This window comes from Sinohyriopsis cumingii, chromosome 17, assembly GCF_028554795.1.
Source record: "Sinohyriopsis cumingii isolate HCF-2022 chromosome 17, ASM2855479v2, whole genome shotgun sequence".
Classification (NCBI taxonomy): domain Eukaryota; kingdom Metazoa; phylum Mollusca; class Bivalvia; order Unionida; family Unionidae; genus Sinohyriopsis; species Sinohyriopsis cumingii.
The window spans coordinates 65,825,968-65,838,495 of NC_142977.1; the positions used below are offsets into that span (position 1 = coordinate 65,825,968).

The 12,528-nt window shown below is 38.5% G+C and overlaps 1 protein-coding gene across 1 annotated transcript in view; it reads left to right on the top strand.

Moving 5' to 3' along the window:
* Positions 1–5,019: 5,019 nt before the first annotated feature.
* Positions 5,020–12,528, top strand: part of LOC149779139 (TNF receptor-associated factor 2-like) — a 54,438-nt gene continuing 46,929 nt past the window's right edge. The window contains exons 1-2 of the mRNA XM_089939697.1: positions 5,020–5,066; positions 10,612–10,693. The gene's annotated coding sequence lies outside the window, so the exon portion shown is untranslated. The remainder of the gene's footprint in view (positions 5,067–10,611; positions 10,694–12,528) is intronic.

Here is a 12,528-nt window from a genome sequence, read left to right on the forward strand (position 1 = left end):
AGTGTGGTTACTTCGAAGCACTGAAAACGACATGGATACCTTTGATCAGTTTGTAAGACCAAACGGTGAATTATATCGCACTGAAGCATTTCACAACAAAATGAAAAAAACCGCCATGGAATTTGAAGAGCATGATGAACAACTGCTAACAAATTGTTTTACGATTCCATCGGTCGCGGCTCATGTTGCAGCAAGGAAAAATGCGTGGAGACCAACGCGCAAGGAATTTCTACCGGATGTACAATCCAGTTGTTTGGAATACTATCACGGTGGACTATGGAACACTGAATACAACCGCGACGCTATGATTTCCGTTGATATGGTTGCCTGTTATCCAGCGAGTTTTCTCGGGTATGGATCCGCCGCTGAGTACTTTAAACGATTTGGACACCCCAGACATGAAATGACTCGTGTTGCTATTAATGGACCACTGCCTGATTTTGATTTAACCGGATTCGCTCACATAGTATCATTTGAATTCGCAGCAGGACTTCATCGCTGTTGTTATATTTGGATCGGTAGACACATGGCTGAAAAGAAGTGGCTGCCAATAGCGCTGCTACGGTATATGATTGATTGTAGCATGCTAGTTTCGTTGATTGTCAGTGACGCGATTATATCATATCGGGCGCAGACTGAAGTCTGGTTACCAGAACCGGAGCGTCTAGATAGCATAATTGACGAATCCAGAGCACACATTGATGCCAACGAGGAATATATCATCGAATGGTCCAAAAAGATATTCAACCAACGAAACCGCGAGGCAAAAGATCTCGGTAGAAGAATAATTGGTAAGTTCACACAAGGTGGAAAAAACTGCGACTACAAACGATATTGCTCACGGCTGATTATAGATGACGCAGAATATGATTTCGTAATCAAGGACGCAGTGGCAAAAAATAGATACGTGAACTGCAAAACAGCTTTCTTGTCCAATGGAACAAAGTTGGGTACAGTTGTTACCTACAGCGATGGAGACAGCCCAGCATATCCACATTTGAGGGCGTCTATGCTGGGTTACGCCGCTATCAATTTATTCTCGATGATAAATAGATTTCCCGACACCGCGGTTAGAGTAGCCGTTGATTCATTTTATATAGACGTAAAGTACAAGGGAAACATAGCCGAGTTTACTAGTCCGGACGAGAGTTGGGGTATATGGAGAATTAAAAATGAAATACGACGCGATTATTCCCCGTCAGCAGATGTCACCGTTGAAAATAATTACTTACGCGGTGATAATTTATCAGAATGGTCTAATGCACCACCGTGTTCTGATCCAATTTGTAGATACAAAACAGTTTATTTAAGCGGCTGTGGCAGGTCAGGAAAGACGACTCGGGCAATTGAATTATTTCGAACGCGGGCAAGTATAATCGTGCTTACACCGACCCATAGACTAGCGCGAGAGATAAAACAACGAAATGTTGACGCCGTTACTTATCACAGCTTTTTTCGATACAGCGGCGGTGAGTGGACTCCTGATCGAATGGGGGAAAAATTTATTCCTGAGGTTATCATCTGGGATGAGATATGTACTGTTTCGTTAGATACTTTACAAATGTTTCTTGAGTGGTTGCTGCGCGCGAATACAGCGGTAATCATGTGTGGCGACCATGGCCAACCACCACCATTTGTCGGCGAGGGTCCACATGATTGGTTAAAGAATTTTGTGGACTATTATGAAGAAACCGATACTGATTACCGAGCACTTGATGAACAACTGCGCGAGGTTAAAAAATTAATCAGATTACAGCCGGATAGAGTTCAATGTGAAATAATCTGCGAGGTGATTCCGGAAACGCCGTTAAATGAATTCTGGGAAACATGGAGACCAAACGATTTGATTGTAGCGAGTAGAAAGATAGTCAGAGACACACTTCAGCGGAAGTTGTTTACGTTGCATAAGGAAAAGTTTCCAACGCGCCCAGTGCCGTTATGTTATAGACCCGCGGACACACGGCGGCAGAACATTGAAGTTGAAATCCCGGGCCCGACAGCGTCAGGACCAAAAAAACAAATTCTTGTGCTGAATGATATTGTGCTCGTTGATATCAGCGTCGTTGAGGACGCGCTACGTGTTGATAAATCCCCGTGGACGCTAGGATACGCAACGACAATACATTCCTCGCAAGGATTGACTATCACGGATACAATTGTTTGGATGGTTGATAATCGCATCGAATGGTCAAATCTAGTCTATCTTGCAGTGTCCAGAGTACGGAGGATAAATCAGCTTCGAAGAATTGTTATTGACGAAGCCAGTGACAACGATGACATTATTGATGCTAGCGTCATTGATAGAAAACTCTCGGGTTACCGCCAACAGGATAAAAAAAAACAGCAGCGTTTTGATATTGATGCCAAATTAATAATTGCGTTACGACAACAACAGAATAATCACTGCGCTAGTTGCAATTGTGTAATGCGCTGGCGTTATTCGGATAAAGACGCTCGCCAATTTACCGTGGACAGGATCGATAACAGTCTCGGTCATATCCGTGGTAATGTGAGGTTAACTTGTCTTGAGTGCAATAGACGCAACGGCGCTAGTTAAGACCACGCGGGGGCAATTGAGTATCGTCAGGTATCACTTGTAGTTGCTCGCGAGTAAATCCGCGCTGAGGAGCAGTTGAATCCAGTCTATAGATCGGTGGTCTACCAGTTGATCGTGTTATCGTTGATATGTTATGTGTGGTAACACTCCAAATAGGATCAGTAGCTCTTTTTTTACCGCCTTCAAGCTCTCCTGGTTCATACAGATATCTAACAGTGACATCGCCGAGAATCGGCTTGGAAACGCTATCTATTTTTGATCTTCCGGGTATATACTTTTTTTTTAATCGCGTCCCTGGGCTTCATGTTGATTGCTCGGGTAATCTCGTTATTTAACGCTGCAATTACGCCTGGCAACCTTTTGACCCATTCACGAGATCGTTTTTCTTGGATGAATTCCTTCGCGTATTGATATCCAAATAACCGTTCAGCAAGAGTCCGATTGAATCGTTCAACAATTGCCTGATCACGATGTAGCGCAGTATGACCTCGTCGTATCGCGACGCTATGATGTTTCAGCGTTGATAAAACAGCACCGCGAAATTCATTGCCAGGATCAACTTGTAATAGATTTGGCCAGCGCAGAGGACCCCTTCGGTAAATCAGCTCAAACGCATCGGCTACTTCAGTTGCTGACTTTGTTTTTAACGGCTCCGCTTGTTTGTATCGACTCGCAACATCAAATACGGTTAGCGCGTATTTGTAACCGTTGTCATGCGGCAGAAATAGTATATCAGCCTGATGAACTTCATTAGGTACGGTAACATCAAAGTGCGAGAAGTTGATTTGTTTAGGCGGTGGTAGATAAATTTGCCATATAGCCTGTTTGGATAACCAATTAGCCGCAACGGCCTTTGTTACCTTTGCAGCGCTTGCGAGTTTACCAATTGCGGCCTTCCCCTTCCAGTATCCTCTCGGAGAATAATAGATGGATTCCATGTTGTTATTATAAACGCTAGCGTTTTCAATTACCAGCGCGAGAAGCTCCGCTTCCAATCATTAATTTACCTTTCATAGCCGATTTTACCAACCATGAAGCCAATTTTTCTTTGAATGATTTATCAGGAATAGCATTTAACGCGTGAATTAATTTTACATCCGCGATATGACGCTATTGCAGATCGCTACTTTTGTAGTAAGCAACATCATGAGCATGACACGCCTTATCGATAGCGTTTATTGGATACTCACCGGGTTTGGGCTGATTTTGATCATCGAGTCTGATATCTAATCGTGTTCCGGGGCCACAGTAGCTATATCCTGGGAGGTGCTTTTCTCCTGGATACTTTGCCCACGGTGTTCCGGGGAGTTTTGATAACTTGGCTGCAATATCACCTCCTCACTTTTTTTTAAAGCATCCCCGGGTCTAGCAGAAATAAATCTAAATTTCTTTGTACCGCATTGTACACACTTACCAGTAAGTGCCGATCTGTTATTTCTTGTTGTAACGGTTGTCATATCATTTGTGCCAGTACGCACTCTACACTTCACACAATATAGATCCATAATTTATGTATAGAGATATGAATATAATTGATTTTTCGGCGACTAAAACGAGAGAACCAGTTAAGCATGTTGCAGCGTTACCAAACTCGATCCGGATGATTATCATCGGACCATCTGGATCCGGCAAGACGCAATTGTTACTTAATTTAATAATGAGATGGATGAAGTGGGATAAGTTGTATTTAATCGCCCCTAGCGTGGATGATCAACGATGCTACGAGGTGTTGAAAGATTTTAACGAGAATGCATCAGCGATCGCTGAAAAAAATGTTATTGAGTTTATTACAGATATCAATGATGCACCAGGCATTGATGATATTAATGGCGACGTTAACAATCTAGTCGTGTACGATGATGTTATGTTAGACAATCAAAAAAACCCAGCTAGGATATTTTCCAGAGGCAGGCATAAAAACACCGACATGATATATGTCACTCAACGATACACTCAGATTCCAAAAGTAATCAGAGACAACTGTAATATTCTTGCTGTATTCAACGGCGTTGATACACACACGCTACGAAATATTTGGCAGACATGGTGCGGCGGTGACATGGACTTTAATGGTTTTCGAAACTTTTTTAGTCATGCTCAGTCGACCCCACATGGATTTGTAACGATAAATTTACATGATCCTCGGACACGATATCGTATCGGACTTGACCAAATATTCGGTTAGTTGTAAATAATTTTCATTGTAAATAACTTCTTAGCAGCAGGGGGGGAAATGACATCGACGCGGTCGTCGCTGTGTTTACCGGACGCTGACGACGCTGGGATCGGCGCGCAGAAAGTACATTAAACCAGATGACGTCACCGTCGTGTAGGATGGACCGTCGTCGTTTTTTTTTTACCAGCGCTGACTACACCGGATCCGCTGAGTGCAGAAAGTATTAATTAAGCAAAATAACGATTGGACAAAATGTCGGATTCGCCCCCCCCCTGCTGCTCAGAGCTTCTATGGACATAGATTCTGTAAAGGATGCATTGTTGAAGTTCTTGGGTAAGTCTTTCATCTGTATATTTGTCATTTAATGCTAAAAATTTATTACGTTTGCTTTCTTGGTTGAATTTGATGGTGACAATGACTATCATGGTGATGATAGTAGTGGTGATGGACAAAATGCACATACACATTCAATGAGCTCAGTAATGAGGAGACATTATCAGCTTTTAGCTGATGGGATGACCTGTTGTCCATCATACATCTGTCCCTTGGCACAACTTTATTATTGTTTTTCTTTATAAAGGAGGATTCCCATGAAACTTTAATCATCCCAAGATATAGTTGGTCCTAGATGAAAAGGGTGTCACTCTGTGACCATCTTGAAAATCTTGTTGCTACTTGTAAACAGTAACTCAAATTGACATGATGTTTTTACTGTTGGAATTCTGACCATGCCTAGTTGGTCCTAAATGAAAACGTTTCAAATCTTTTAATCCACTTTGTCCACCATATGATCATTGTGAAAAATTTGTTACTCTGCCTAGATGGATTTTCTTGTCAGCATTCAGTTTTCATCATGTGTACGGTTTGTCCAAAAAGTCATCATGCTGACCACCTTGAATATTTAATTATCACTACTCCTCCAGAATAGATGGTCACAATGACATGGTTACAGCAAAAGACTTCTTGGGATATCTCTTGGTGCTAACTGAAATTTGTCGCAATATCGCTTCAATTATGGCTGCTACAGTAGTCATATTGGCTTGAGGCTTTCACCTAAAGGCTTCTAATGATGTCTGGTTGCTGTTAAATATGTCTTGTTATTGAATGCCATATATATTCTCATGTAAGTCAACTTTTTAAACTGAAAATTTAATTCATGCAGATTTTGCCCCCAAAAATTTATCAGTCTAAGGGTAATGTTGGAAACATGCTGTTTGCAGTACATAAAAATATTGTCATTTCAAAGACTTTTACATTTTTTTTTCCTTTTCATTCTACTTTTCTTTTTTAGTAATGCATACATGTTATGCACTCTCATTTTTCCATTTCATGAGGGTATTAGGTATACAACACTTGTATTTACAGTTATTTGGATTTTAATAATTTAAAATATTACTGACAAATTAAATACTACACATTGCAAATTGAAGCATCCATCAACGTTGTTTACAGTGTGTGTTCACTAGCATGTATACTGCTTTCATTTTCATGTAGGTCCAGACAACCTGTATTTGTATTGATATTTGTGTTTTGCTAGAACTTTGGATTTAATTTGCATATTCCTTTTCCATAAGTGAGATTTAATTCCCAAGTGATATCTCCTAAGTTTTCTGCATGTGCATGTGACCTGATAATCCCTGGCTTGTAAAGGCAGCCCTTACTTTGTTTTCAAGTTGAGAATCCATTTGATCACATGGCACATTTAATATTTTTTCACTGCTGAGTAGAATTCTACAACATTCTGTAGCTGTTTGACCTCAGTCCCTTGGCTTGTGAAGGCAGCGTCTTTGTTTTCCCATCTGCCAACCCTTTGATCTAGCTGTGAGTTTGATACTTGCTCAGTGCCAAGTTACAAATGGTGGTTATTTGAACTCCTGTGGTCTTGCTGCACAATTGACAATGTCCAGTTGCCACTTTTAATAGGTTCATAGCTGCCAACCCTCATGATTTTGGCATGAATTTCACGACTTTTTCAGCGATTCACGGCTTTGTGCTTTATGCTTAAAAATAATGAATTCCCCAATTCTCAATTATTTTAAATCTTTAATCAAATAACCGATTTCCCATTAAGCGCTAGTCATGATATCTGTAGTTGCCAAAACGGTCCGGTACAGCTGTTCGCAATAGTAGTGGAACTTAAGCTGATTGATACATTTGGCCCGGTAGCAAGCATTTTAGCATATTTTAATCTGTATGTATAAGAGTAGTTTTTACAAATGCTTTTGAGAGAAACTGGTGCCTAACCAGAATTTTGCTCCGTGCATGTGCCTCAAATACTGATTTGAATTACCATTCAGCACCACATCTTGAAAATGTCTCCACCAACAAGGGAAAAAAAATGTATTGCACAAAAAGTGAAGTTTTGGAATATACCAAAAATGGGCAGTGCATTCAGCCATCAAACATTTATTTACATCATGCTTTTTACATGTAGTGTGCCACAAATGTTAGCATTGGGCATGGTGGCAGAGACGATGTGAGGAAGCACATTGGTAGCAAAAAGCACATAGAGGTTGGGAAAATTAAGAACTTGCAGCAGATTTCAGCTCACGATGGAAGACCTGCAAGCTACTTACACTGAAGCATTGTGAGTTTTCTTGTTGAACACAATCTATCTTTATCAGCTGGAGAACATGCTAAACATTTGTTCCAACAAATATTCCGGGACTCAAAGATTGCTTCACGAATTCATGTCAAAATTTACTCATTTTTGTCTCTATATTCACTAGTTGTGAGCCTGGAGGGTTGGCAGCTATGTAGGTCTCACAGACTATATGATCAGAGTGTTGCTTACAGAGCCTAAGCAAGGCCTTTACATAAGCACCCACATATGACTGTGAAGCCAGGGAAACTGAGTCAGATGATATTCACAATGACTAGTTGGCAGTTTACAATATCTGGACAACAGTGGAGGATTTCAGAACTTTATCACACATTGAGAATGAGTTCTTTGACTTTGTACCAGACAAGTTATAGGATACTATGATTCACTAAAATGTAGCCTTAGCATTAATTGTGTATACACAAGACGTATGGAATTAACATACTGTGTTATTGTGATTCTGATCATTCTGAACTACAATTTATATCCCGGTATGTGACTTATAGCTGAATTCATGGATTTTTTTATATCAGTGGATTTAAAATATCAAGTGTTATGGATTTTAGTGGAATTTATTACATAAAGATTGTTGTTGTAAAGTTTGACACCATTTTTCAGCATATGATAGGCAATACATGGCCACCAGTATAACTGGTGGAGGAAGAACTTGGGAAAACCTGGGAAGAACCACCAACCCATGGGAACTACTGGCAAGCTTTCTCATGTACCCTTTTTGGCCAAGCACACAGACAGGTGAGAATACACCCATACTTACAGGAGGATTAAAGTGAAATCAGATTCAGCACTTTGAATTAAAAAGAAGAAATGGTCTTATATTCCTGGAATTTCTTTTTTTTGCAGTAATAATAATAATAATAATGAGGACTTTGCATAGCGCCTAATCTTTAGAACCTCTAAGCGCTTTACAACATTAGACAACACCTATAAGATAAAAAACATATAATGATATGATTACAAAAACAAACACCATGAAATTAGAAAACATTAAAAAACATACTGAGAATATTTAGGGTGGGAAACATTAGGTCTTTAAGTTTGTTCTTGCAGTCGAAATAATTGAGTTTTGAGAGCACTCTTGAATGTGATCACTGTGTCTTTGTGTCTAAGTTCAGTGGGCAATTCATTCCATGTTGCTGGGCCCTGGTATGCAGAAGAACACTGTCCATATGACTTTGTTTTACGTAGTGGGAATAATCAGAATGCTCACATGGCAGACATGATAAAAACTGGGAATGTCCCAATCATTTTACTTTAATACGATTGTCAGAAGAGGAGCATAAGTATCTTGCTGGTGTGTACACATGGGTGAGGTATGTTGGACTAGAGTCTGACAGTGAAACATAGCACAGAGAACAAATTTTGTGTTTGATTCTGTATCGAATGGATAGCCAGTGTAGGGTACAATTTAACTTGGAGCAGATTTGATTTGAAGTACTAATTAAAGATCTCGTGGATCACCAGACTTTGTTCATTTTCAGCTCGCCTCCATGCAATACTCCCAACATTAGCATCTGCACAGATAAACACATATGCATACAGTACAGCTCATATGAATGTTTGGTACCCCATGGTGGGGGTGGATAGAGCACGAAGAGGATTAAGAAAAATCTTCCATCAGCTCTCCATGCATCTTGATGGAGTTAACATGCCAAGTCTTAACAAATTGCTCTGCACACAATGGTTTCCTGCAGAGGAGTCACAGATAACCACTGCAGATTGGGCATGGTTTGCTTTTGTATGACCCCAGCAAGCATGCTCTTTAGAGGTTCATGGCAAGAGAGAGATAGAGTTTCCATTTTATCTACATCATTATCAGCTGATTATAAACATTTCCTAGTTCTAATGAAGATAATATAATAGATATCCCAAATAAAATTTTAGATAATATTAACATAGTCACAATGCCTTGCAAACTGTTTATGACACTATACATTTTTTCATTTAGAAAAGTCTGATTGACTTCTTTTGCAATAAGTTTGAGCTTTTACTCTATATTCAAAAAAATAACAACAAACTTGTGCAATGACTTTGAACTTGTCTAGTTGTCCTTGAGCAATTAACTTTTATCCTACATTATTTTCATATTGAGACCACTCTTTATTCCAAATGCCTGTCTTATCCAACTTTTTGCAAAGGTTCATTGGTCTGTTTGCAGTTCATACCAGTTTGCCTTAGATCTGAGACCAAAAAGCCTAAAATCCAGACACAAAATCTAATTCCGGCCACAGGCGAATTTTTGTAGAAAAAAATTTGGTCCAAAATATGAGGTTTTTCCCTCTGTATTTTGTAGTGCAATATGAAATTCCAGATTATTTGGTATCATTGTAGAGCTACATCTGTCTACGTCTCTATAATACCACCCATTTTAGTGTATTTTACAAGACCTTGATGCTACAGAGCTCGGCAGAAGGCTACTGCCTCCTGCCACTTAAACTCGTCGCCAGGGGTTAATGTGTTAATAGAACTTTTTCTAATTGAAGCTAGCGAAAAGATTGTCATTGACACTCAGGTGATCTTATTTTCAAGTAATTATTTTTATTTGCAAGATACTGTCATATAATTGATCTGGATATAATTCAAATCTTTGTTATTTGCACCTAACACCGTGTCATGCATGAATGGCAGATGTCTTCAATCAATCAGTTAAATATTTCCCTCTTGTTTGCATTTTTGTTGAATACAGTTTTCAGTTGGATAACATATTCAAATCTAAGCACAATTTGTTTCTCAATGTTCAGGTCAATGAACAGTGTGGCGTGTGTTATCAGACATATGCGGTCATGTATTATTGGACATATGTGATACACTCTACAGTATGGATGCCTACGCTACTGTACATGTACAGAGTTCATGGATATATTTTATTCTTTATTGCTCAATACAAGGTTATTTTTTTTTCATTTTGTTATCAAAAAAGCATTTTGTTTATTTTATTGCAATGTGCAAATTTATTTCGTTTCTTAAGTCTTGTGAGATGATCTAGGTGAAAATAGTTTCACCATAAGTTCTAGAACAGGAATTTTGTTTTAATTTATTGTGTCCGAATATATACGGTAAATATGGTAGGTTTCTAATGTAATGAGTGTCTATGGGAGGAATGGAATTTTTCGGCCTCTCTTCTGGGCCCATTGTAAAAATTACAATGACATTCTTAATATTGTTTTGAGAAGGCTATAAATTATTTATAATCAATTTTTCCATGTTAACATGGATTGGCATTGATCTGGATGAGATCATGATATTTATTTATTTCAGAAGTGGACAGATAATAGTGTGTCCCCAGTGTAATCTTGAGGAGAGAGTAGAAGAGGAATTCAGTGTTCTGAAAGCAGATCAGGTACAGTACAAATCACACAATTTTTCAAAACCCTATGTGGAGCAGTTTGGGTGGAAAGAGTTGAAAGGACTAAGGTGATGATGGTGTTGCTGCATTGGTTCACAGAGAATAACTCTGCTCAACATGTTTTATTGTGGAATTATTTTGCGGATGACATGGTCTTGATAAAATGAGTGTGGTTTACTGTGTGTGACCCCTACAAGCATGCTAGAAAGAGGTTCATGAGAGAGAGAGAGAGATGCACCATTTTAACTACATTTTCTTTTTGGGTAGATATTTGCTTACTTTATCATGCTGAAAAATATAATTCAACTGATTTTTTTGGGGGGGGGCGCATTTCTATAAAGAGGTTCATGGAGAGAAAGGTATCGATTTGTCTATATCATTATGTCTTTTGGGAGCTATTTGCTTACTTTCTAATATTGAAATTCACCTGATTTTATGTTTACAGGCTTTGGTAACATATCAAGCATTCCCCGACTTCCAAGCTTTCTGTAGATAGTAGCCTCATTGTTCTCACCAAGCCAAAAAGATTTTTTGTTATCGAAGTTTTAGTGATTCTGATTATGTTTCAAAGAATATTTCACCAATGATTGTTTCAGAAATAATGCTACAATGTTTATTAATGTTAGTCAAATGTTAAGTTTTTGATGCATGACATGTTGACATATATAGGCAATCTTCAGAATTTAAATATTAAAATTTGACCAATTATAAATCTAGTTTAGAAAAGTTCATAAGTGGTAAGAAAATTAATGTCATGCTAGACATTATAGCATCATGGAGGAAAAAGAAAGAAGGAATATTCCCACCAATGGGCATGAACTTGTGACCTCATGTTCCAAAGTCAACTGTGTGTCTCTGTGTCTTTATGTGCATGTGTGTAACATACTGTACACCTAGCCATGACAGCTAGCTGCAAAGCTGAATACGACATACAAAATCATGCTAAATACTATTCACTATTGCATGATGTTTTTCTTTTATTTATCGCAGTAGCCATTCAAGGCTCAAACAGGAAACAGCATGCTTTAATATCTGCATCAAAATAATTATTGGAATTAGATCTTTGTTAATGTTGGGTTATTTACACATTTCCATATGACTGATTAATATTTTGATTATAAAAAGTTATATTTTTTCCCATGTAAAAATGAGCAAATAGTTGGATACGTGTGGAAACTTGCAGAATGCCCTAAATTTGTTGGAAATGAAAATCATTAAGCATCTTTAAGATTAAACAATTGTCAAGATTATTATTCATTTGAACATTATGTTGTTGCTAATGTCAGGACCATAATTGGAGCTGCTGAGAAGAACAAGCCAAGTCAGGTGGCTTCGTATGATAGAAATGCACCTTCCCCAAGCTGAAATTGACGTCATCTTCTGATGCCAATGTTTTTTGACAATGGTCAATGCCTTGATTTTTTGCAGAACATCCACTGAAGTCAAGTCTTTGTTAGGGAGAGCTCGATTTAATTTTCTAAGGAGGAGGAGTAAATGCTTGAAAACAGGTGTCTAGCTCTGATTTGAGGAATAAAATAGGACACTATGCCATTCCTTTTCATAGTGGAAACAGATTTATCTTGTGATGAATGAAAGAACCAAAAATACCCTGGTAAGATGGATATGGCCAGACCCTGATATTACACATGTAAGAACTGAACTGAGTCTTAGTTGTATACATGTATATTCAACCTTGTGACCTGTCTATTATGTGGTTTGCATTTAAATGTAAACTCATTATTTTATGTCAGATTTTTTTTAGAAACAGAAGAGGCTGTCATCTGGGATTCAATTGTTGATACCTCAATTCAGATTATGTTCTCTTTGTA